General features: G+C 41.2%; 1 long non-coding RNA gene across 2 annotated transcripts in view; it reads right to left on the minus strand.

Moving 5' to 3' along the window:
* Positions 1-20,437, minus strand: part of LOC134730094 (uncharacterized) — a 43,324-nt gene extending 22,887 nt beyond the window's left edge. The window contains exons 1-2 of one of the 2 annotated variants that reach the window (XR_010111750.1): positions 20,224-20,437; positions 17,859-17,950 (exon numbers count right to left, since the gene is read on the minus strand). This is a non-coding gene — a long non-coding RNA (uncharacterized LOC134730094). Of the gene's footprint in view, positions 1-17,858; positions 17,962-20,223 lie in introns of both variants that reach the window. The other variant, XR_010111749.1, reaches the window with a different exon arrangement.
* Positions 20,438-27,517: the final 7,080 nt, after the last annotated feature.

Consider the following 27,517-nt stretch of genomic DNA (forward strand, 5'->3'; position numbering starts at 1 on the left):
CATTTATAAATGGAAATTAACACTGGGTACACATGGACAGAAAAACAAAAATAATAGACAACTCTTAGAGGGTGGAGAGAGGGAGGGATCAAGAACTGAAAAACTGTCTACTTAGTACTATGCTCACTACCTGAGTGATGGAATTACTCATACTTCAAACCTCAGGATTATACAAAATATCCATGTAAAAAACCTGTGTAGGTACCTCCTAAATCTAAAATAAATTTGAAATTCTAAAAAGAGGTCTTACTCTCTCACCCAGACAGGAATACAATACCATTATAGCTCAATGCAGCCTCAAGTTCCTGGGGAACTCAAGGAATAATCTTATATCAGCCTCCAACTTCCTGAGACTACAGGAACATTCCACAATGCCTGACTAATCTGTGAAAATATTTTTTACCAATAGCTTCTCACAATATTGCCCAGGGTAGTCTCAAACTCCTGGCTTTAAGTAATTGATAGGGTTTGGCTCTGTGTCCCCAGTCAAATCTCATCTTAAATTGTAATAATCCCCATATGTCCTGGGAGGGACCCTGTGGGAGGTAATTGAATCATGGGGGTGAGACTTTCCCGTGCTGTTCTCATGATAACAAATAAGTCTCATGTGATCTGATGGTTTTATAAGTGGAGGTTCCCCTGAACAAAGTCTCTTGCTTGTTCCAATAATGGTGAGACCTCCCTAACCATGTGAAACTGTGAGGCCATTAAACCTTTTTCCATGATAAATTACATAGTCTTTTTTATGTCCTTATTATCAGCATGAGAATGGATTAATACAGTAGGCCTCTTGCCTTAGCTTTCAAAGTAGCTGGAGTTACATGCACATGTCACTGTGCCTGGCTAAAACACCTAGCTTAAAGATGCTCAGTCAGCTAAAGAAGAATATAGAAAACTAAACAGAAAAAGAAAACAGTGCATGAAGATAATGAGATTATCAAAGAAGTGATTAAAAGTGCAAAATAGAAACAACATGTAGAGCTGAAAAGTAAAATACCTGAGTTTAGAGATTCACTAGAAGGTCCAACAACAGGTTTGATCTAGCAGGAAAAAATTCAGCAAGCCTCATAAGAAGTCATTTGAAATTATAGGGTGAGGAGGCTAAAAATAATTTAAAAAATTAAGAGAGCCTAAGGGACTTACAGGATACCATTAAGATGGCCAATATACTCATAATGGGAATTCTAAAATAAAAAGAGAAAAGAGAGCAGCAAAGTTATTTCAAGAAACAAACAGTGACAGAGAACTCAGAATTTGAGGGAGAAAATGACCTAAAATTTAATGAAACTTTACCAACTCTAACTAGTAACAACACAGGGAGACCCATGGCAAGACACATTATAATCAGAGATTCAAAAGTTAAAACACCGAGAATCTTGAAGTCAGCAAGAAAAAAGTGACTTAGCATGTACAAGTTTACCCCTGCAGGATGACCAGCAGATGTCTCAGCAAAAAAACTTGCAGGTAAGAGGTTGTAGGATGACATAGTCAAAGTGCTGAAAAAATGGCAAGTACCATCCAAGAACACTATGTCTACCAAAACTATCATTTCAAATGAATTAAAAAATAAAAATAAAGAATATTCAAGATCATCAAAAACTGTATAAATTTATACCCACTAGGCCTGTCTTAAAAATGCTAAATAGTCATTCACATTAAAAAATGAAATAATGATGAGAGCAACATAAAATTATGTAAAATATGACGTTTTCTAATAGAGAAAATTATGTACACAATCATAATATTCTTTGTAATTATAATGAAGATGCACAGAATACTTTAATTCTGCTATATATTTGAGATAACAAAGACTTAAAAATGACTATAAATCTGTGCCAATAGATTCACAACACAAAATGATATAATTTGTGACATCAATAAAACACATAGGGAGCCATAAAGAGGCAGGGTTTTATATGCAATAGTAGTTATTCTTGGTAATATCTATAGTAACAACAAAGAAAATACCTACAGTTCTTAGGATTTTGAGACTAGTCTGGGCAACATGGCAAAACCCTGTCTCCATGCAAAATAACAACTGTTAGCCAGGAGTAGTGGTGCACATCTGTGGTCCCAGGTACTCAGAAGGCTGTGGTGGGAGGATTGTTTGAGTTGAGCCTGAGAGGCAGAGCTTGAGTAAGCAGAGATTGTGCCACTGCACTCCAGCCTGGGTGACAGAGCAAGACCCTGTCAAAAAAAAAAAAAAAAAAAAGGAAATACCTATAGTACACACACACAAAGACATACACACACAGAGAGTAGTGAGAAAAGAATTAAAACATGTCACTACAAAAATCAATAGTACACTAAGAAAGAGAACAAGAGAGAAAAATAGGAAAGAAATAGCTACAGGACTGGCCAGGGGCGGTGGCTCACGCTTGTAATCCGAGCAATTTGGGAGGCCGAGGTGGGTGGATCAACGAGGTCAGGAGATTGAGCCCATCCTGGCTAACACGGTGAAACCACGTCTCTACCAAAAAAAAAAAAAAAAATAGCCGGGCGTGGTGGCAGGCTCCTGCAATCCCAGCTGCTGGGGAATCTGAGACAGGAGAATGGCATGAACCGGGAGGCAGAGCTTACATTGAGCCAAGATCTCACCACTGCACTCCAACCTGGGCGACAGAGAGAGACTCCGTCTCAAAAAAAAAAAAAAAAAAAAAAAAAGCTACAGGACCTAAAACAAAAAAGAAACAAAATGCAATACGAAATCATTCCCTTTTAGTAATGTTTTAATATAAATCAATTATGTCAATCAAAACCATACTTTCACTAAATAAATTCATGAAACAAGATTCAACTCTCTGCTTCCTACAAATAACCAAATTATGATCTGGAACACATATAACCTGTACATGAAAGAATAATAAAAAATATTAAATGCAAAATCAAATACTGTCATGGTAGACAAAATACATATTATATCAAAAACTTCCTCAAGAGACAAGAGGAAAAGGACAATAAAAACAACAACAATAAAAGCAACAACAATAAAGCAACATACAACAATAAAAGCAACAACATTAAAACAACATACAACAATAAAACAACAACAGTAACGTATGTGCCTTACATCACAGTTCCCAAACATATGAAGCAACATTTTACAGAATTGAAACATGAAGTAGCCAGCACCTGATAACAGTAAATGACTTTTATATCTGACTTTTAGTAATGTAAATTAAAAAACAAACATAAGATGGACAAGTAAACAGAGGATTTCAACAACACGATAGAACAATTAGACCTAACAGTCACATTTACAACTCTCCACTCAACAGTAGAATCTACAATACTTTCAATCACACATGCCACAATATTCCAGATAGACCACCTGTTAAGTTAAAAAACGAATCTTAGCAAATTTAAGCAGATGGAATTACAAAATTATTGCTAACTATGATACAATAAAACAAGAAGTTAAAAACACTAGCATGTCAAAGAATAAGTAAAAATTAAACAACAAATTCTCAAACACACTCTTGTTCAAGAGGTTATAGACTTAATATTGTTAACATGTCACTACTACCAAAAGTGGTTCACTGATTCAATGCTCTTTCTTTTCTTTTCTTTCTTTTTATCTTGAGATGGGTTTTTGCTCTTGTTGCCCAGGGTGGAGTGCAATGGTGTGATCTCAGTTCACTGCAACCTCCACCTCCTGGGTTCAAGCCATTCTCCTGCCTCAGCCTCCTGAGTAGCTGGGATTACAGGCAAGTGCCACCAAACCTGGCTAATTTTGTATTTTTAGTAGAGATGGGGTTTCTCCATGGCTGGTCTCGAACTCCTGACCTCAGGTGATCCACCTTCCTCAGCCTCCCAAAGTGCTGGGATTACAGGCATGAGCCACCACCCCTAGCTGATTCAATATACTTTCTATCAAAATACCAATGAAACTTTTTGTAGAAGTTTTAAAATATTCTATAATTTTTATGGAATTTCAAGTGATTGCAAACAGCCAAATAATATTGGCAAAAAAATATAAAGATAGAGGCATCATACTTTCTAATTTCAAAACATACTATAAAGGTATAGTAATCAAAACAGTTTGGTACTGACATAAAGACAAATGAATGATGAAACAGATGAGAGAGTTCGGACATAAGACCTCATGGGTTTAGTAAACGTATTTTTAAAAACTGTTCCAAGAACTCACAATAAGGAAAGAACAGTCTCTTCAATAAACAGTATTGGGAATAATAAAAATTTACAAGGAAAAAATAACAAAGTTAGACCTTACCTTGCACCAATAAAAACATAAACTTAAGGCCGGGTGTGGTGGCTCACACCTGTAATCCCAGCACTTTGGGAGGCTGAGGCAAGTGAATCACAAGGTCAGGAGATCAAGACCATCCTAGCCAACATGGGGAAACAAAGTCTCTACTGAAAATACAAAGAAAAATTAGTTGGCGGTGGTGGCACATGCCTATAGTTCCAGCCACTCAGGAGGCTGAGGCAGGAGAGTCTCTGGAACCCAGGAGGCAAGAATTTCAGTGAGTGGAGATCACACCACTGTGCTTCAGCCTGGCGACAGAGAAAGACTCCACCTCATATAAAGAAATAAACTCAAAATAACTAATTTTGGTTAGTTATTAAAATGGAATTTTAAACTTTATTTTTCAGATATTTTGCTATCAGCATACAGAAAGCTGCTACTCTGTTGATTTTCTGCAATGTTACAGAATTTGTTTAGTAGTTCTATTAGGTTTTGGTGTAGTGTTTAGAGTTTTTCACATATAAGATTATTTTGTCCACAATCAGAGACCATTTGACTTCGTCCTTTCCTATTAGTATGAGTTTATTTCTACCTCTTGCATAATGTCCTTGGCTAGGACTTCCAGTACTATGTTGAATAAGAGGTCTGAAAGTGGGGACGATTACTCTTGTTCCAGATCTCAGAGAGAAAGCTTTCAGCTTTTCCTTATTCAGTATAATGTTAGCATTGCTTTGTCATAAATGGCCTTTATTGTGTTGAGGAACATAACTTCTATTCCTAATTTGTTGAGAGTTTTCATCATAATGAATGTTGCATTTCATCCAACGTTTCTTCTGCATAAGCAAAAGGTACGAAAATTAAAATACTTAATGTGATGGTTAATACTGGCTGTCAAATTGATTGGATTGGAGGATAGAAAGCATTGATCCTGGGTGTGTCTGTGAGGGTGTTGACAAACGAGATTAACATTTGAGTCAGTGGGCTGGGAAAGGGAGGCCCACTCTTAATTGGGTGAGCACCATCTAATCAGCTGCCAGTGAATATAAAGCAGGCAGAGACTGACCTAAGCTCCCAGTCTACATCTTTCTCCTGTGCTGGACGCTTCCAGCCCTCAAACACCAGACTCCAAGTTCTTCAGCTTTGGGACGTGGACTGCCTCTCCTTGCTCCCAAAACTTGCAGACAACCTATTGTGAGATCTTGTGATCTCTCTAGGGAGCCCGACTAATACACCTAGCAACAAACTTAACTTAAAAGGTACAAGATCTCTACTCTGAAAACGACAAAACATGGATAAAAAATATAAAATACAAATGAATAAATGAAAAAATCTTGTGTTTATACACTGGAAGAATACTGTTAATATAGCTACCCAAAGTGATCTACAGACGTAAAGTGATTTTTATCAAAATATCAATGACATTTTTTCACAGAAATAGAAAAAATATTTTAAATTTATGTGGATCCACAAAAAACTCTGAATCGACAAATAACTTTGAGCAAAGTAAGCAAAGCTAAAGGCATCACTTTATCAAACTTCAAAACTTGCTACAAAGCTATAGTAACCAAAACAGCACTGTACTGGCATAAAAACAAACACATAGACTAATGTGCCCAATAAGCCCAGAAGTTAGTTTATGCACCTAAAGCCAACTGATTGTCAACAAAATTGCCAAGAACACACTTTAGGGAAAAGCTAATCTCTTCAATAAACGGTGCAGGGCCATTTAAATATTTAAATTCAGAAAAATTATACTAGACCCCAGTGCCTTGCCATATGTGATAATCAACTCAAACTAAAGACTTAAATGTAATGCTATCAATTATGAAGCTATTAGAGAAAAACTAAAAAATGCTTTATAACATTGGACGGGGAAAGGATTATTAAAATAACATGTCAAAACATAGGCAACAAAATCAAAAATAAGCAAACAACATTATGTCAAACTAAAATGCTTTTCCATATTAAAAAAAACTAAAAGATTGAAGAGACAGCTTAGGCAATAAAAGAAAATGCTTTCAGGCTATACATATGACAAAAGGCTAATATTCAGAATAAATAAGAAACTTTAAAATCTCAAAATGAAATACACTTATAATCTAATTTAAAAAATGCAAAAGATCTTAATAGATGTTTGTCAAAAAGTGATACAAAAATGGCTAACTGGAACATAAGAACATGTTCTACATTACTAATCACCAAGGAAATGAAAATCCAAACCACAACGAGGTACTGCCTCACTCCCATTTAGAATGGCTATAATAAAAAAAAAAATAAAACAAGTACTAATGAGGATATAAAATGAGTGAATGTATACATTGTTGGTGGAATTGTAAATTAGTATGACCACTATAGAAAATACTATGGAGGTTTCTGAAAGAAATTAAAAATAGATGTATTACATGATCCAGCGATTTTACTCCTGCATGTATATACAAAAGAAAGGATATCACTGTGTCAAAAAGATATTTGCATTTCCATGTTAGTTACAGAACTAGTTATAATAGCTTATATATGGAATCAATTCAAATGTACAGCAACAGATAAATGGATAAGGAAAATGTACTATATATGCCCAGTGAAATACTATTCAGCCATAAGAAAGGATAAAATTCTGTCAGTTAAAAAAGCATGGATGAACCTTGAGCATACCATGTTAAGTAAAATAAGCCATATAGAGAAACACAAATACTTTATGATCTTATTATCTCACTCATTTGAGGAACCTGAAAAAAAGGGTTGATATAAGCAAAGAGTACAACAGGGGTTACCAGAGACTGAAGCAGGGAGATGGTAAAAGGCAGCTTCAAAAGTATTGTGTTACAATTAGATAGGAGAAATAAGTTTTTGTTCTTTGTTACACAGCAGAATAATAATAATTAATGAAAAGGTATCGCATATTACAAAATAGCTAAAAGAGACCAGTTGTGGTGGCACATTCCTGCCATCCATACTTTTTGGGAGAATGAGGTAGGAGAATCACTTGAAGACAGAAGTTCAAGATGAGCCTGGACAACATAGTGTGACCCCGTCTCTATGAAAAATTAAAACATTATCCAGGCATGGAGGCAGCTTCCTGTAGTCTCAGCTAATTGGGAAGCTGAGGTTAGAAGATTGTTTGAGGTTACAGTGAGCTAGGATTGCACCACTGCACTCCAATCTGTGTGTTAGAGCAAGATCCTGTCTCTAAAAAAAGTTAATACATAAAGATATAAAAAATAGCTAGAGAAGAAGCTTTTGAATGTTCTCACCACAAAAATAACAAATGTATGAGGCAATAATTACACTAAGTACTCTGATTTTTATTGCTATACAACATATATACATAATTGTTTCCCCAAAATTTGTACAATTACATGTGTCAATTTTAAAAAATTAAGACTATAATGTAAAATCTATAGCTGTAAAATTCCTAGCACAATACAGAAGGGTGAAGCTTCATGACAATTGGTCTCGGCAATAATTTGGGGGATGTAACATCAACGGATCAGACAACAAAAGCAAGGGAATACACATGGTACTAAATCAGTGTGTGAAAAATATCCCAAACAGGCAAAGCAGAACATGGAATAGATATATGCTCAATTATGTACACTGTAGCATTACTCACAAACATACTACCTGGAAGCAAATGTACCTTTAAGGATGAGTAGATTCAACAAACAGGGCATGTATATTCACTGGGATAGCATTCAGCCTTAAAAATAAGGAAATCTTGAGAAGTACTACAATAAGGACAAATCTCGAAAACATTCTGTTAAGTAAAACAAGACAGTCAAAAAGGAAAACTGTATAATTACACCTATGTAAAATATTTAGTCAAACTCAAAGAAACCAAGTGTTGTAGTCTCAGCAGTGCACCAAGATGTAACAGTCTCTCATAGTCTGAGATAGCATCGAAAGTTCTTTGTTCTACTTCTAAGGAGATTAAGGAGCGTGAACACAAAGGTGAGGTTAGAGTGAAAGTTTGATAAGCAAGAGAAGAAAGCTCTTTGCCAGCAGAGATAGTTTCTCAATGGGGTGACCTCTGTGAGGCTGGGGTCCAAGGTTTTTATGGACTGGGAAAGGAAGAGAAGGAAATGTGCCTAGTTCACAGGCTGTCTTGAAAAAAGTGTGGCTCAGCTTGGCCCAGGACTTTGGCCCGGGACCAATCAGGAGCTGAAGGGATGATTCATAAATGCTATTTAGATTGGCCCAAGACTTATCAGAAGCTAAAGTGAAAGCTTGGTGCAGGAGCTTGTCCCGGGAGCAATCGGGGGCTGAAGTAATTATTCAGAGGTCAGACTTACAGTTCAAGTAAAGGAGAGTGTCGACCGGAATGCACCAGGGCCCACTGCGCTTATGACCACAAAAGGAGAAGAAACATTTTCCTGGGAGCCCACTGACTGCACAAAGTACAAAGGCGTTTCTTTTTTTCTTTTTCTTTTCTTTAATTCTTTCATTTTTTTTTTGAGATGTACTTTCTTATCATTTATTTATTTATTTATTTATTTATTTATTTATTTATTTATTTTGAGATGTAGTTTTGCTCTTGTTGCCCAGGCTGGAGTGCAATGGTGTGATCTCGGCCCACAGCAAACTCCGCCACCTGGGTTTAAGTGATTCTCCTGCCTCAGCCACCTAAGTAGCTGGGATTACAGGCATGAGGCACCACGCTCGGCTAATTTTGGATTTTTAGTAGAGACGGGGTTTCTCCATGTTGGTCATGCTGGTCTCGAACTCCCGACCTCAGGTGATCCGCCCACTTCTGCCTCCCAAATTGCTGGAATTACGGGCATAAGCCACCGTGCCTGGCCAAACAAAGGCATTTCTATGCCAGGTCGGTCTTGTTCCCTTATCTCAGTGAGCTGGAGGTTTGTACAAGTTTTTACCCAAATGGGCCAGAGGTTTTTCTGTCTGTGCAGCCATGGGCAGGTCTCCAAGCACAACACCATGTGCTAGTTACCTTGTTAGTGTCTGCAGCTTGATTTTTTCCAGGATTCCTTTTATGTTATGCAGGGATGAGACACTGACCCAAGGGCCAGGGACTTTCCAGGGACCCTTCTCTTGCTATCTTACTAAAGCAAGCTAACTAACTTTTTTCACAATTAATTGAGTATTCACTTTTACTTTTGTAAGACAAAAATTATCTAAAACGTATTGCAAAAAAAAATAGAGCTATACTTACCACTTCTAAACCATATACTTAAAATGTTAGAAATGAAAATGGCATGTTTTTAACTACAATTAGAAATTTAGGACTACCTAGAAGGCACGGTTACAAAATCTTCAAACATCCCCTTCAAATAACAAAGGGTTCTTCTCACATAATTATTTAGATTTAAACTATAAGTTGATTGTAAATTTAAGATTATTTCCCTGACTACTCACCAAGATAGAATAAAATAATCACTAGAAATGAAGAAAAGAGGGAAATTTATAGCACTAATGTCCACATCAAAAAGCTAGAAAGGGCCGGTCATGGTGGCTCATGCCTGTAATTCCAGCACTTTGGGAGGCTGGGGTAGGCAGATCACTTGAGACCAGGTGTTCAGGACCAGCCTGGCCAACAGCAAAACAATATCTCTACAAAAAAATACAAAAATTAGCTAGGTGTGGTGATTCACAACTGTAATCCCAGCTACTCAGGAGGCTGAGACAGCAGAAGTGACTTAAAACCGAGAAGTGGAGGTTGCAGTGAGCCGAGATTATGCCACTGTACTCCAGCCTGTGTGACAGAGTGAAACTGTCCCACAAGAAAAAAAAAAAAATTAGAAAGATCTAAAGTTAACAGCCTAACATCTTGATTAAAAGAACAAGAAAACCAAGTGAAAACAAACCTGAAAGCTAGCAGAAAACAAGAAATAGCCAAGATCAGAGTAGAGCTGAAGGAGATAGAGACACTGAAAACTCTTCCAAAAAAAAAAAAAACTCAACCAATCCAGGAGCTGTTTTTATGAAAAAAAAATTAATAAACTAGATGGAACACTAGCTAGGCAAATAAATAAGAAAAGAAAGAACAAAACACAAATAGAAATAATAAGGAAGATATCGTCACTGATCCCATGGAAATAAGAACAACGATCAGAGAATACTATAAACACCTCTATGCTCATAAACCAGAAAATCTAGAAGAAATGGACAATTTCCTTGCAAAATAAACTCTCCACAAGACTGAACCCTGAATAGATCAATAATGTGTTCTGAAATTGAGGCAGTAAGAACTAGCTTACCAAGCAAGCTGAATTTGACTTGAGGTAAAGAGGAGACAGTACATTTTCTCCTAAAACTATCCAAAAAAAATTGAAGACAAAGAAGTTCTCTCTAACTCATTCTGTCAGGCCAGCATCATCCTGATACCAAAACCTAACATAGATACAACAACAACAACAACAACAACACATCATGCCAATGTCTTTGATGAACACTGTGCAAAAATCCTCAATAAAATACTGGCAAACCAAACCCAGCAGCACATTAAAAAGTGCATCCACCACAATGGAATTGGCTTTGTCCCCAGGATGCAAGATTGATTCAACATATGCAAATCAACAAATGTGACTCATCACATAAAGAAAACTAAATAAAAAAACCACATGATTACCTCAATAGATGCAGAAAAAGCACCCAATAAAATTCAACATTCCTTCACGTTTAAAATTCTCAATAAACTAGGAACTGAAGAAACATACCTCAAAATAATAAGAGCCATATACAACAAACCCACAGCCAATATCATACTGAATGTGCAAAGGCTGGAAACATTCCCCCTGAAAACCGGCACAAGAAAAGTATGCTCTCTCTCACCACTCCCATTACAACTCCCGTTCGGAAACCTTGTCCAGGAAAATCAGGCCAGAGGAAGAAATAAAGAGTATTCAAATAGAAAGAGAGGAAGTCAAATTATCTTTGTTTACAGATGACCTGACCCTATATCTAGAAAGCCTCTTCGTCTCAGCCCCAAAGCTTCTTAAGGTGATAAGCAACAGTAGCAAAATCTCAGGATATAAAATCAATGTGCAAAAGTAGCTAGCATTCCCATACACAAGCAACAGGCAAGCAGGGAGACAAATCATGAATGAACTTTCATTCACATTTGCTATAAAGAGAAAAAAATACCAAGGAATACAGCTCTGAAGGAAAGTGAAGGATATCTTCAAGGAGAACTACAAACAACTACTCAGAGGAATCAGAGTGGACACAAAAGAAATGGAGAAACATTCCATGCTCATGGAGAGGAAGAATCATTACCACGAATATGAGCACATTGCCCTAAGTAATTTATAGATTCAATGCTGTTCCCATTGAACTAATGACATTCTTCAGATAATTAGAAAAAAAAAACTTTTTAAAATTCATATGGAACCAAAAAAGAGCCCAAATGGCCAAGCCAAACTTAAGAAAAAAAAAAAAAAAGCTGAAAGGGTCATTGCCTAACTTCAAACTGTACTAGAAGAGTACAGTAACAAAAACAGCATGGTACTGGTATAGAAACAGACACATAGACAAATGAAACAAAATAGAGAGCATAGAAATAAAGCCAAAAACCTACAACAACCTGATCTTTGACAAAGTCAACAAAAACAAGGAATTAGGGAAAAGTCTCCCTATTCAATAAATGGTGCTAGGATAACTGGCTAGTCATGTGCAGAGAATTAAAACTGGAACCCTTCCTAACACCATAGACAAAAATTGACTCAAGATGGATTAAAGACTTGAATGTAAAACCCAAAACTATAAAAACCTTAGAAGAAAAAATCTAGATAATACCATTCAGGATATAGGCATGAGGAAAGATTTGATGACAAAAAGACCAAAAGAAATAACAACAAAAGCAAAAATTGACTAATGGGGTCTAATTAAACTAAAGAGCTTCTGCGGAGCCAAAGAAGCTATCATCAGAGCAGAGAAGCTAGAGAATGGGAGAAAAATTTTGCAACCTATTCATCTGACAAATGTCTAATACCCAGAATCTATGAGGGATTTAAAATTTACAAGAGAAAAACAAACAAACCCATTAAAAAGTGGTCAAAGGACATGAACAGACATATCTCAAAAGAAGACATACATGTGCCCAACAAACAGGGAAAGCTCAACATCACTGATAACTGGATAAATACACATCAAAACAACAATGAGATACCATCTCACACAAATTATAATGTCTATTAATAAAAAGTAAAAAAGAAATAAAAACAGATGCTGGTGAGGTTGTGGAGAAAAGGGAACTCTTTTACACTGTTGGTGGGATTGTAAATTATTTCAAGCATTGTGGAAGAGAGTGTGGAGATTCCTCAAAGACCTAGAAGCAGAAATACCATTTGACCCAGCAATACTATTACTGGGCATACACCCAAAGGAATATAAATCTATTTTAAATATACATGTATACATATGTTCATTGCAGCAATATTTACAATAGCAACGTCATGTAATCAATCTACATGCCCATCAATGATACACTGGATAAAGAAAATGTGGTACACATACACCATGGAACACTATGAAGCCATAAAATGTAATGAGATGATGTCGTTTGCAGGGACATGGTTGGAATTTGAAGCCATTACTCCCAGCAAACTAATGCAGGAACAGAAAACCAAACACCACCTATTATTATTCTAACTTATTAGCAGAAGCAGATCAATGAGAACACATGGATACATCAGGAAGAACAACACACACTGGACACCTGTTTCATGGCATGGGGGAGGGGAAGGAGAGCAACAGGAAGAATAGCTGTGGATGCTGGGCTTAGTACCTGGGTGATGAGATGATCTGTGCAGTAAAGCACAATGGCACACGTTTATCTATGTAAGAGACCTGCATATCCTGCACATGGACCCCTAAACTTAAAATAAAATTTGAAAAAAAAGCTTATCACATATGGACCACTGAACTTAAAATAAAACTTGAAAAAACACTGAGTATGAGGTGGATTCCCTATGTTAGACCCAAACTGAGGATCCTGAAGCTCCTGCTAGGGAATTGGGGCTGGGTGCACCCTGGGGAGCTGCTGCCAAGGCCGTCCACTGTCCCTACAGGCCGCCTCCCTTCCCGGCCTGTGATGGAAAGGAGAAGGGGTATGTGAACAGCTGTGGAAGTCAGACTCTCGGGAACTGAATCAGGCCCCAGCCCATGCCCCCCAGCCCAATCCAGCCAACGTGCCCGCTGTCTTCCCACCCAGCCAGCCTAGCCCTCAGGACTGTTAGATGGAACCAGGCTCCATCATCACCCAGGCATGGAAGGAAGATGCCCTGGTCCTTAGCAAGCAAGGCCTGGTTTCCAAAGTGCTCTCCGAAGAGGCCTCATTTTTGTCACATCTTAGAAGGTACCTTTCTGCTGCTCTTGCACCCAGCATGTTGGCAACTCAAGTTCCCCCACTGACTTCTCCACGCATAAGGAGGGAGTCAACACCATTGCTAAGTCGGATCAGCTCCAGGGTCTCCAGTATCAGTTTTATCAGATCCCAGGGACCTGCCTGCTCCCAGAGGTGACAGAGAAAAATCAAGGAACGATCTGTATGGTCACTGACATGGATGAAACCCTTGTGCATAGCTCCATTAAGCCAATCAGCAATGCTGACTGCCTAGTGACTGTAAAGATTGAGGGGACCATGAAGCCTTATATGGATGAGTTCCTGAGATGACTGGAGGAACTGTTTAAATGTGTTTTCTTCTTTGCTCTCTTCATTCCAGCCTGAACAAGTATGCAGATCCTGTTGAGAGGTGACAGCGTGCTGGCAGTCCTCACAACCCTTGCTCGCTCTCGGGGCCTCCTCTGCCTGGGCTCCCACTTTGGCAGCACTTTAGGAGCCCTTCAGCCTGTCGCTGCACTGTGGGAGCCCCTTTCTGGGCTGGCCAAGGTCGGAGCCAGCTCCCTCAGCTTGCGACGAGGTGTGGAGGGAGAGGTGCGTGTGGGAACCAGGGCGGCGTGCAGTGCTTGCAGGCCAGCCCGAGCCCGGCAGACCCTGCACACGGAGCTGCCGGCTGGCCCCACTGGCCCCAGGCAGTGAGGGGCTTAACACCTCGGCCAGCAGCTGCTGTGCTCAATTTCTCGCTGGGCCTTAGCTGCCTTCCCACAGGGCAGGGCTTGGGTCCTGCAGCCTGCCATGCCTGAGCCTCCCCACCATCCGTGGGCTCCTGTGTGCCCAAGCCTCCTGGATGAGTGCCACCCCCTGCTCCACGGCACCCAGTCCCATCAACCACCCAAGGGCTGAGAAGTGCGGGTGCACAGCACCAGACTGGCAGGCAGCTACACCTGCAGACCCTGTGGGGGATCCACTGGGTGAAGCCAGCTGGGCTCCTGAGTCTGGTGGGGACATGGAGAAACTTTGTGTCTAGCTCAGGGATTGTAAATACACCAATCGGCACTCTGTATCTAGCTCAAGGTTTGTAAACACACCAACAAGCACCCTGTGTCTACCTCAGGGTTTGTGAATGCACCAATCAACACTCTGTATCTAGCTACACAGGTGGGGATGTGGAGAACCTTTGTGTCTAGCTCAGGGATTGTAAACACACCAATCAGCGCCCTGTGAAAAAAGACCACTCGGCTCTAACAATCAGCAAGATGTGCGTGGGGCCAGATAAGAGAATAAAAGTAGGCTGTCCCAGCCAGCAGTGGCGACCCACTCGGGTCCCCTTCCACACTGTGGAAGCTTTGTTCTTTTGCTCTTTGCAATAAATCTTGCTGCTGCTCACTCTTTGGGTCCACTATGCCTTTATGAGCTGTAACACTCACTGTGAAGGTCCACAACTTCACTCCTGAAGCCAGAGAGAACACGAACCCACCTGGAGGAATGAACAACTCCAGATGCGCCACCTTAAGAGCTGTAACACTCACCGCGAACGTATGCAGCTTCACTCCTGAGCCAGCGAGACCACGAGCCCACCAGAAGAAAGAAACTCTCAACACATCCGAATGTCAGAACGAATAAACTCCAGACATGCCACCTTTAAGAACTGTAACACTCACCGTGAGGGTCTGTGGCTTCATTCTTGAAGTCAGTGAGAACAAGAACCCACCAATTCCAGACACATTGTGATGGGTGTGATGGACCAGTGGGAGGTGTTCTGGAGTTGCCTAGCCCATGAGTCACGTTTGTTCCACCAAGGCTGCTATGTCAATGACCTCAGCCATCTGGGGAGGGACCTGAGGAAAACTCTCATCCTGGACAACTCGCCTGCTTCTTACGTCTTCCACACAGAGAATGCAGTGCCTGTGCAGTCCTGGTTTGATAACATTCCAGACAGCAGCTGCTGCACCTGATATCAATCTTTGAGGAGATGAGTGGAGCAGAGGGTGTCTACACTAGCCTTGGGCAGCAGTGGGCCCTTAGCCTTTCCTGCTTCCCAGCAATGGCCATCACAGTAGGGGATTTTCCCGCACTGTGCCTTTATGATCAGCCTGAAAGAATGAAGCCTGGAACACCTACCCACATGGGCCTGGAAACAGTGAGAAGTGATTGAAAAGAGCTTTAGGACAGCTTAGGTGCCCAGTGGGTGAATGCCAGACCAAGGATACCCAGAGCTACCTGCCATCAAGTTTTTGGGTTCCCGAGATGTGGGTGTGAGGGAAAGAAAGAGAGCATGTGTGTTTTGCGATGAACTGTGGGCCAAATATATAGTGTTTCAGTAGGGGAGAAGCTGAAGGACAAAGACTCTTCCCAAGTTAGCTTTGTCTCCTCTCCTGTCACCCTATGAGACCCTGAGTTCCATAGGGATGAAGACTGTTGAAGGCTCCATTGCAAACCTGGTCTTTCTTCAGTGCTGCAAGGCCTATGCCAAGGAGAAAGGAAAAGTATGCCTTTGGGTGTTCCAGACACACATCTTTCTGAAATATTTCTCCAGCCAGTTGTTGCAGATAAAAGACGATATTTCTGGGAAGATGGGGACTTACGTCCAGACCAGTACCCAAGCCATCAGGTCTTGTGGCCCAAAGGCTATGCTTACTTAAGTCCAGCCAAGTGTCTGGGATGGATCCTTTCTGCATCTCCCCAAGACTCACCACTTAGGCATAGCCTTAAACCTGTGGGGAAGGAAGTTGTCTCCCCACCCTGCTAGAGGACAAATAACTGATTTCTGTTCTTTCGACTCTGTTTTAAAATTCTCTTAAAAAAAATTAAAAGCCTAACTGAAACTGAAAAGAAAAAAACAAAAAAACAAGGAAAAAGATGTCATACTTACATAAGTGAAAAACATACAGATATACCTATAAGCAACAAACACAGCTAATTCACACATATATTAAACATCACATTGAGATAAAGTGTACCGAGCTAAAAATTATCTTTCTACTGATGATATCAAGCTTTAAAACAAAAATACAGTTAACTGATCTGAGAAAACATAACTCCCAAGAAAAGAAACACAATAACACGGAATTGAAAACAAGAAGAGAGATTTTCGAGCATAAAATCCTGAATACAACATAGATTTACAATGGAAAATAACCGTTTTTTAAAAAATTTTTTTTTGAGACAGAGTCTTGCCCTGTCGCCTAGGCTGGAGTGCAGTGGTGCAATCTCAGCTCAGTGCAAACTCTGCCCACTGAGTTCACGCCATTCTCCTGCCTCAGCCTCCTGAGTAGCTGGGAATACAGGTGCCTGCCACTATGCCCGGCTAATTTTTTGTATATTTAGTAGAGACGGGGTTTCACCATGTTAGTCAGGGTTGTCTCGATCTCCTGACCTCGTGATCCACCCGCCTTGGCCTCCCAAAGTGCTGGGAATACAGGCATGAGCCACCACAACCGGCCAAAAAACAATTCTTTAGATATCTACAGCATTCAACTGTGTGCACTCATGAAAAGCAGACAATTTAAGTCATTAGAATTTAATAAATTGCAGTAAAATTATACCAAAAATACATTACAATAATTAATAACAGGCTCTAATGAGAAGAATTTAATAAATAATCATTAAAAAGACAGGATAATTTTATTATGTTCTCAATATGTTGCTGCACTTCTTACCACAAAATATAATAAAATTATATGCCTATAATATAGATTTCAGGAGCTAAAAAAAGCCTTATATTTCCAAATAAAAGAACAACATAAATTTTGCAAAATATGATGAGCATTACTGCAGTATAAAGTAAATATCTGGAATTAAAATATACCATCATTTAGATACAGACTAAAAAAAAGAATATAAATGTTAATGATTCCTTTCTGCCTGCAGTGAGCTTAAAATTACAACCAAAAATTTTAATAAATATGTAGCACCTACAAGACATTTTATTAATAGCTTACATAATGTGGAAATTTGACCAATTTATTTTAGAATTTTTGAATCTAAAAATCACCAGCTTGACATTCATTTGCGAAAGTGAAACATAAAGGAGAGTAACATAAGCAAGACGACAGAATGGGAGGTTCTGCATGCACATCCCCCACAACATAATGCAACTGCCACAGGAAACATAAGTGCATTCATGAAAGCCTTAGAATCCAGTTCAGAATTTGTGACACCCAGCTGGAGGCAAAGAGCAAGGAAGACATCTTTAGAGGGTAAGCACTTGACCAAATGGCAAGCTTGCCAATCATGGTCCTCGCTTCAAAACAGAATACTACCACATCTTACTGTAGACTTGGCTACGACTCATTTGACCTTGGTCCTGCCACTGCAAAAATCTGTGAAAAACACAAGAGAATTCATACTCACCTGAGACTTAGGTGACAGGCCTGCAGAACTTGGTTGTCTCTATAGTCGCTGAATCAGGCAAAACACACCTTCTTTCCTTCTCCAGCCATGGTCTGGAAGAAATCTTCACATTGATATGATGAAATGCTAACTAAAAATATGAAAAGTACTAAAGTATAAATGTCACTAAAAATGGTAAATACATACTGAAATTCAGAATACTCTAAATTGTTATCATCTTAAACTAGACTATTAAAATACAAGATGTTTTACATAAGTCTCATGATAACCACTAGGAAAAAAAAACATAGTAAAGAAAAAGAGAAAGTAATTAAAGCATACACAAACAACAAAAATTACACATTGGATATGGTGGCTCCTGCTTATAATTCCAACACTTTTGGAGGCCAAGGTGGAAGAATCATAAGCTCCTTGGGTGTTGTGGTACATGTCCAAGTAGTCCAAGCTATTTGGGTGGCTAAGGTGGGAGGATTGCTTGAGCCCAGGAGATTGAGGCTACAGTGAGCTGTGATATGCCACTGAACTTCAGTCTGAGCAAGAAAGCATAACTTTGTCTCAACAAAAATGAACAATACCACAGGAAAGACAGAACCAGAAAAAAAAGAAGCAAACTTAAAATGGACAGAAAACTACAAATGTACAATAGTAACTGCTTACCTATCACTACCTTACAAATAAAAAGATTAAATTATCTACTAAACAGATACTTCTGTAGACTGAATGTCATCTCCAAAATTTAGGATAAAATAGCCAATGTGACAGAATTAAGAGGCGGAACCTTTAAAAATTAATTAAGCTATAAGCACTCTGCCCTCATGAATGGATTAATGTTCTTATTATGGGAATGGGCTAATTTTAACAAGAATGGATCTGTTATATATTTTTAAAAAAAAGCTCTCTCTCCCTCACATCTTTGGCCATGTTATTATCCAGCAACTAGACCTTCAACAGATACCAGTAACATGGTGTTTTACCTTCCCAGCTTCCAGAATCATAAGTCAAATAAAATTCTGTTCTTTACTAATTACCAGTCTGTGATATTCTGTTATAACAGCCAAAAGAGACTAAAGCAGACAGAGTGGATAAATGAAACTTTTAAACCTCGTAATATGCTGCTTACAGGAGACTCAATTATGAATAAAGAGCATAGGCTAAAAGTGAAAGGATAGAAAATGATATTCCATGCAAATAATAGCCATAGGAGTTCAATGGTAGTTATGCTTAAATTAGACAAAATAGAGTTTCTAGCAATGTCTCTCACAAGCATGAAATGAGTTTACCATACAATAATAATAGAGGTTAATTTGTCAAGCAAATACAGCTATATATATTTATGCACCCAAAAGGGAGGCTTCTAAATATAAAAAGCAAATATGGGCAGAACTGTAGGGAGAAGTAGAAATAAATCCAATAATAGAAAACTTTAATGAAATGTATAATAAAGGACAAATAGTTAACAACATTGTAAATTTGCAAGGGAAAGCTGTTCTCCTGTGTTGCATTTGAGAATGCAGCAAAGAAAGTGGGAACTGATAATTTTACCGCAAGTCTGAGTTAGGCTGAAAAACAGGGTGGTCGATTAGAGGTTCCACTTGCCATATATTAAAAAAACACAGGAGAAAACCAGTCCTCCTCTGGAGTGTTAAAATAATTAAAGAGCAGAAAATTAGTCTAAAGTGGCTCTAGTGCCCTGTGTTCATAGGTAAAAAAAAAAAAACAAACTAAAACCTAACTCAAATACATTTCCTATAAACCATTATCTTAGCCTGAAACAAAATGCACGTTTAACCAATGGCAAACATGCAATTAACCTCTGAATATGTAACCAGGACATTTCCATCTGGATAGTTCAAATAAGGTGACTACATAACTGGAACCAATTATTGAATTTGGGTTGCTTTCTCATGCATCTTATGAAAGCCTTTCCTTTATGCCCTTCTGGTGGACCACAAATCATGGCTGGGTGCTTTCAATTTCACCAATCACTGTTTGTTCAGATAAACTGGTTAACGTTTTAACATAGACTCCCCTTAATTTTTAACAAGAGAGACTGTGGACCCCACGGGCCGCAGCTCCTCCCACGCAAACACCCAGTGGCAGTTTTTCCCTGATGACCCACCAGGCCTCCCTGAACAATCTGGTTAATACTCATGGCTGTGGGCGCAGAGCAGGGCGCTGCCCAGGGACAGGACCGGATGGGCCGGGCGGGACGTGGGTGCCTCGGGGCTGGCCCAGCGGCCATCTTGCAGCCACAGGGGACTGAGGGCCAAGCTGCGGGAGACTCGGAGCTAACCGTGGGGAGGCCGGTCCTGCCGGTTTCACAGCCTGCTCTCCCCTCTCGGGATGCCGAACCCCGTATACTCACCATTTCCCAGCTTCCAGGATGTCCTGGCACCTTAACTATGCGTCCCCAAGGACCTACAGATCACAGGGCAACAGGGGCTGTGAGAGAGTAGCCCAGGGCTCCCAAGGTGGAGGAGGCGAAAGAGGAGACGGATCCCAAGTTCCTGTGCCAACGCCAGGAAGAGACAAAGATCCCGCCAAACGCCGGAAGCCACGCCCTCCTCTCCTGTCCTCTCCAACTGAGCGCCTGATTGGGCGGTTCCCACATCAGTGTCAATGACTGGATAAAACTCCAGGACTCACCCACCCCCGCCTGACTCCTGCCCCTACCCCCACTCCCCTTCAGCCTTAGTGCATTTTTGTTAGTTTGTTTTACTTGAAGTTCTGGAATACATGTGCAGAACGTGCAGGTTTGTTACATAGTTTTACATGTGCCATGGTGGTTTGCTGCTTCTATCAACCTGACGTCTAGGATTTAAGCCCCATATGCATTAGGTATTTGTCCTAATTTTCTCCCTCCCCTTGACCTCAACACCCTAACAGGCCCCAGTGTGTGATGTTTTGTTCCCGGTGTCCATGTGTTCTCATTGTTCAACTCCCACATATGAGTGAGAACATATGGTGTTTTGTTTCCTGTTCCCGTTTTAGTTTGCTGAGGAGAATGGTTTCCAGCGTCATTCACGTCCCTGCAAAGGACATGAACTCATTCTTTTTATGGCTGAATATTATTTCATGGTGTATATGTGCCACATTTTCTTTTTCCAGTCTATCAATGATGGGCATTAGGTTGGTTCCAAGTCTTTGTTTTTGTAAACAGTGCTGCAATAGATATATGAGTGCATGTGTCTTTATGCTAGAATGATTTATATTCCTTTGGGTATATACCCAGTAATGAGATTGCTGGGTCAAATGGTATTTCTGGTTCTAGATACTTGGGGAATCACCACACTGTCTTCCATAATGGTTGAACTTATTTACACCCCCTCCAGCAGTGTAAAAGCGTTTCTATTTCTCCACAGCCTCACCAGCATCTGTTGTTCCTGACATTTTAATAACTGCCATTCCAAATGGTATGAGATGGTATCCCATTGTGGTTTTGATTTGCATTTCTCTAATCATCAGTGATGATGAGCTTTTTTCTTTTTCCTTTTGTGTGTTTGTTGACCACATAAATGTCTTCTTCTTCTTCTTCTTCTTCTTCTTCCTCTTCTTCTTCTTCTCCTTCTTCCTTTTCTTCTCATTTATTTTATTTATTATTATTTTTAAGACGGAGTCTTGCTCTGTCACCCAGGCTGGAGTGCAGTGGCAGGACCTCAGCTCACTGCAACATCTGCCACCCAGGTTAAAGTGATTCTCCTGCCTTATCCCCCCAAGAAGCTGGAATCGCAGCCACCCGCCAAAACACCATGCTAATTTTTTGTGTTTTTAGTAGAGACATGGTTTCACCATGTTGCCCAGGCTAGTCTTGAACACCTGACCTCATGATCCACCTGCCTCCACGGCTGAAAGTGCTGGGATTACAGGCTTGATCAACCACGCTCAGCCAAATGTCTTCTTTTGAGAATAGTCTGTTCATATTCTTTACTCACTTTTTGATGTTTTTTTCTTGTGTGTGTGTGTGAATTTAAGTTCCTTGTAGATTCTGGATATTAGACTTCTGACACATGGATAGATTGCAAAAATTTTCTGTCATTCTGTACTTTGCCTGGTCACTCTGATGATAGATTCTTTTGCTGTGCAGAAGCTTGTTAGTTTAATTAGATCTCATTTGTCAATTTTAGCTTTTGTTGTGATTGCTTTTGGTATTTTATTTCTGAAGTCTTTGCTCATGCCTATGTCCTGAATGGTATTGCCTAGGTTTTCTTCTAGGGTTTTTATGGTTTGGCGTTTTATATTTAAGACTTTAATCCATCTTGAGAAAATGTTTGTATAAAGTGTAAGGAAGGGGTCCAGTTTCTGTTTTCTGAATGTGGCTAGCCAGTTCTTTCAGCACCATTTGTTAAGTAGGAAATCTTTCTCCATTGCTTGTTTTTGTCAGGTTTGTCGGAGATCAGATGGTTGTAGATGTGTGATGTTATTACTGAGGCCTCTGTTCTGTTCCATTGGTCTATATATCTGTTTTGGTATCAGTACTGTGCTGTTTTGGTTACTGCATCCTTGTAGTATAGTTTGAAGTCGGTTAGCAGGATGCCTCAAGCTTTGGTGTTTTTGCTTAGGATTGTTTTGGGTTGACAGGCAAACAGGCTCATATAGTTGGGGTCACATGCCCAGAGTATCACAGCTAATTAAGACGTGAGCTGAGACTTGAAATGCACATGCTCCTTCCCTTACCTGGGTCTGTTGTATAATGCATCTTAGCAGCTATTTAAGAGTAGGAATTAGAACATTTGGACATCTTTTTAACAACTTTTTAACCTGCATTTTGATAATGCAGGAAAGACCTTCATCCCATCCCTGAGCCCCTCTCTCACCATGCTACATCCCACTGCTGACCACATTGTAGGGTGGCCATTAGGAATCAGGCAGGCAGCGGGGGCCGGGAATAAATAAGCAAGGATTACGCTGCCCAAATTTGCTCATCTTAGAAAGTCTCCTCAATCATTCTCTGTGAAGTGATTATTCCAGGGTAATTGTGGCCTGACTGCACTGCATGTCAGTCTGACTTGTCTTTTTGAAAATCCCTGGATTACTGTCATGAACGGGGGTATTTCTCTTTCTATTTAAAAACGGCCAACTGTCCTCTGCAGGTGTCCTGATTTGCTAGTTGATACCGTGAAGGTAGCGGTGAGAATATATTTGGGCCACATCAGAATACCTATTCTCAGCTGGAGGATATATAGAAATTTCTTAATAATATCTAACCATTTTCTCAATAACCATTATATTTAACAGTGATAGCTTGGAGGGCAGGGAAGGACACAGATGACATAATCTTAAAATTTAATTTGTTTATGAGGTTTTTTTTTTGCTCTTGTTTAGTTTTGCGTAGTTTTTGGATACAAGGTCTTGCTCTGGTGCCCAGGCTGGAGGGCAGTGGCATAATGATAACTCATAATTTGGTTGTAACGGTTCTTTAAAATATATTTTTGCTGAGAGTGGTAGCTCACACCTGTAATCTAAACACTTTGGGCGGCCAAGGTGGGATGATCGCTTGATCCCAGGAATTCAAGACGTGTCTGGGCAACATAAGTAGGCTCAGTCTCTAGAAAAATATTTAAAAATTGTCTGGGTGTAGCTTTGCATGCCTGTAGTCCCAGCTACTTGACAGGCTGAGGTGAAAGCATCACTGGAGCCTAAGAGTTTGAGGCTGCAGTGAACCAAGATTCAGCCCCTGCACTGACAGAGTGTGACGTGTGTGTGTGTGTGTATAAACAATTTGTATGTGAAAAAAATTCAAGCACAGGAGAAAAGTGAAAGCCCATGGTGGGGGATGTGGAGAAAGGTGACTATGGCTGCAGCAACTCAGTGAGACTTGGTTTTCCATCTTGAAGAATTGCCCATCCACATTGAAACCATAGCCTAACAAATGCCCGTTCTCACATTCCACCTGCTGAGATACCAGTATGTAGCCTTTTGAAAAAAATAAAATCTTTCACCTAAGAGAAGGACAAGAGAAAACGAGGGTTTCACATCTAAAGCCTTCATTTTCTTTATGAATCAACAGCCACTTGTCATTTGAATTGTCCAAAGGCGACTGACAGCACTAATACACTTAATGAATCAACCAGGAAAAATGGGCCTCTCAGGTGAGGAGGAGGCACAATGGTCACAAAACCCAATCCCTTCTCAGCTTTGCATGGTGCTCGCATCTCAAGAAGTGGTGTTAGCCATGTGAACCTTGTTCACTGGACAAGGCCAGAGGAAAGAATATTTAGTACAACACAACTATGGGGCTGCAAATCAAACTGGTAGTGGGAGCATGCATGAGGCTTCAGTGGCCTAGACACTGGTGGCTACCCTTCGGTGTCACTTAAACCTTTGAGGTGAAGGACGTTTTTTTTCCCCAATTGGCTCAGAGAAACTAATCAGCATTAAAATTGAGATTTGTTTTTCTTTTCAAAATTTCTAAGACATAGAGGACTCTAACACTCCAAAAGACATTCAGATATTCGTGCAGCTGAGGACCTGCCTGCTCTGTAGAGGGATGGCAGAGCAGCAGCCACCAGCTTTAAGACCTTTAAGCTCCTCCTCTTATAGGGACAGGCCACCCCCACACAACCCCCCTAACTTCATAGGCTCTGGCTGTCAGGTGCACCTGGGGGACTGTCTTCCTCCCATCTCATTAGCTCTCCAAGACAGTCCAGCTCAATCTAAAACCTACCGTAAGCTGGTGGGACGTAGACTCTCCTCCATTCTCCCAGCTCAGTGTGACTTCTGGAGAGTGCTCCCCCATCGTCTTACCTCAAATGATGTGAAAAGAGCTGGTTCCCGGGTAGTTAGATGTTCAGTGATCTAACAGGCCCAGCATGCGCAGGGCCTGGTGCCGCAGCGTGGCACCTCTCCCCTACCTGGCCTTCACATCGGCCTTTTCTCTTCTGTCACCAATGTCAGGTGATGGTCACCAGTGCCACACTCTCATGAGCTTGGTAAGTAGCAGGGGTGTAAACCCCAAAAGATTTCCTGTGACTCTACCCTCTTACCTCCCACTCAAGTGACATTATAAGCATAATTTTATATTTGATCTAATTTATGCATAACTTTTTTATAACATTTCTGACAACAGCCCCCACAACCACATGAGTCTGGGTTACAGAACACATGGCCGAGGCTCGGGTAGCAGGTTTCAATTACTTTATTCCAATGTGAAATGAAGATTGATGATTTAAAAACAAGACAAAGTTGTTTATCAGCTGTGGGGTGGCTACATTTGCTAGCTCTTGCTCACTTCCTTTGAAACAAGGTATCTGGACAGACCATATTCATAAGTAGGTCTTCGCAAAACCCCAGACAGAAGTTCCAGTCAGACACAGCTCCCTCAGGCTCACAGGGTGGCAACCGCCTCCATGTTAGGCTCTGACAGCAGGCAAGGAAACGAGCACAGGCAGCAGGGGACAAGGAGGGCCCGGGACTGTAGGGATCCCCAAATGCACCAGAGCTATTCTCTGTAGAAGGGCGCACGCAGGTCTCACTGTGTCAGTGCAGTGGCTGAATCATGGGTCACTGCAGCCTCAAACTCTTAGGCTCCAGTGATGCTTTCACCTAAGCCTCTTTTGTAGCTGTGTGGCAAAAAGCCTCCTACTTTTTACTTAAAACCTGAACTTTAAGCCAGGTTGGGCCGGGAATAGTGGCAGCAAAAGCCGCAGCCAAATGTATACACTCCAGATGTCTACACTCATGGGCACAGGCATATTCCACACTTGCTGGAGCATGAGAGGCCTGAGAGGCACCTGTTTCCCAGTTGCTAACTGATGTCCACACACCCCATTCACGTGTCTTCATTTAGGTCTCTGCATCGTATATTTGCTCAGCCAGGGCAAACACATCTTCTGGGGGGCATCATTAATTGCAGCACCTGCCCCACTTGTTCTGGGAGGGAGTCAAGAGGAATATGGTCAGCTCCTAATCCCCCAGGACAAAGGTGATGCCCTCTTTTCAGGACTTACATCCAGCAGCGTCATCTCGGGATGGGTTTTTCAAACACAAGCAGCATGAGGTAGCAAGCATGGTGTGACAGGCTCAGGGCCATGGGCAGCCGGCTGCTGGAGAAGCAGCACAGGGCAGGCACATCTGTGGGTGGCACCATGACAAGCCAAGACAGCCACAGCCCCTAATCCCAACAGCTCCAGCCCAGATGGCATTCAAATCTTCCCGGATAGTACTGGGGTACTCGATGCCCATCACTCGCCCTCTCATTAGCACGGCCTTGTTGGTTACTCAGGGACTAAGGAGAGGGGGTGGGGGATGTAGATCCAGGGTGGGCACCGCCTCACAGCCAGAGTCCACCTGACTGCAGGCCAGCAAGCAAGCCCAAGCAGCTCAGCTGTAGTCACCTCTGACTGCACTTTTTATGTGTACTTTACACAAAGGCAGCAAAAGGAGGTCAACATTAGCTGTTGTGACATGAAAGTCTATGCCCCATTAAGACCTTAAAATGCTATTGTCTTAAGCTCTCTTTATTCTAAGAAAATTTATACAAATAAACACATACAAGCTGAACTACTATAAAGGAAATACTAGGATTTTTTAAACCCATAAACAGACATGAAAACAGTCACTGTTTGATTGCAGAGAAAGTGAGATTCTAAAGCAGCTGACCACAAAACAGCTTCACCAAACCCCAGGCAGGCCAGGCAGTCTGAACACTATGAGGCCACGTGATGGTCACAGAGGATGACAGCTCCCATGAGTATTGCAAGGCACTGTGTTAGCTTCTCACTCACAGTCTCAGAATACCCTGTGAGGGGAGGCCCCGCCTCACTAGAGCACAGGAGGTTCCTGAGCTCTTCCCAAAAAATGGTCATCAAACGATGGAGCAGGGGGAAGCCCAGACAGAACAAGTGAGTCCCTAGGGTCTCCTTAACCTCCCTCAGCTCCTCCACATGGGTCCCTGAGGGAAAGTGAGCAGCCTCCTAACCCCTTTGTTAGGGTTCCAGTCCTGCAGGTCTGGACTCTCTCATTTTATGCTACCATAGGGGGTGACAATGCAACCCCAGGCTCCTTTTTTGCCATCCCTCAATGCCAGGCCAGACCCAGAGCCCTTTGCTAACACAGCCCAGGGGATGCTCAAGGCCCACCTTGACACAGTCACCTGTAGTGTACTGAGATGAGCAAGGAGGTGCAAGTAGACACAAATCCCCCATGGGCTTGGCCTCAGGCATGTTCCACAGGCTCAGGGCCTCGCTGATGAGCTCACAGCCCTCCTTCAGGAATCCTGCAGATCACACCCTCAGGGAGCAGTGCTCAGATGAGCAGGCAGGCCCCACATCCCCCACCCCATGACGCTCTGATCTACTTTGCAGGCTTCTGCATTGGTCAGTCCCCACTGCTTTCTGGTGAGATGTCCGAGTTGAAGTGAATGTTGAATGCCACACAGCTGATGGGGCTCACTGCCTTGCACATGTCGTAAAACACCTCCTGGCTCCAAGGGTCAGCTGTGGAGACACAGCTTGATGGGAGGTAGGCCCACTCCACCGTCAGTGGTGCTGGGTTGCCCTGATCTGCACCTTCCAGGTCCTTGCTGAGGTATCTGCATGCTTCTCTAAGGGACTGGGTCATGAGACACCCCTGGCAAGGACCAGCTGGCAGAACAGGCTGGACACTCTCCTTCAGCCTCCCCAGCAGCCCTGCCTGTGCTGTCATCTGTGCTGATGATCTCC

Source organism: Pan paniscus, chromosome 23 (genome assembly GCF_029289425.2).
Source record: "Pan paniscus chromosome 23, NHGRI_mPanPan1-v2.0_pri, whole genome shotgun sequence".
NCBI lineage: Eukaryota > Metazoa > Chordata > Mammalia > Primates > Hominidae > Pan > Pan paniscus.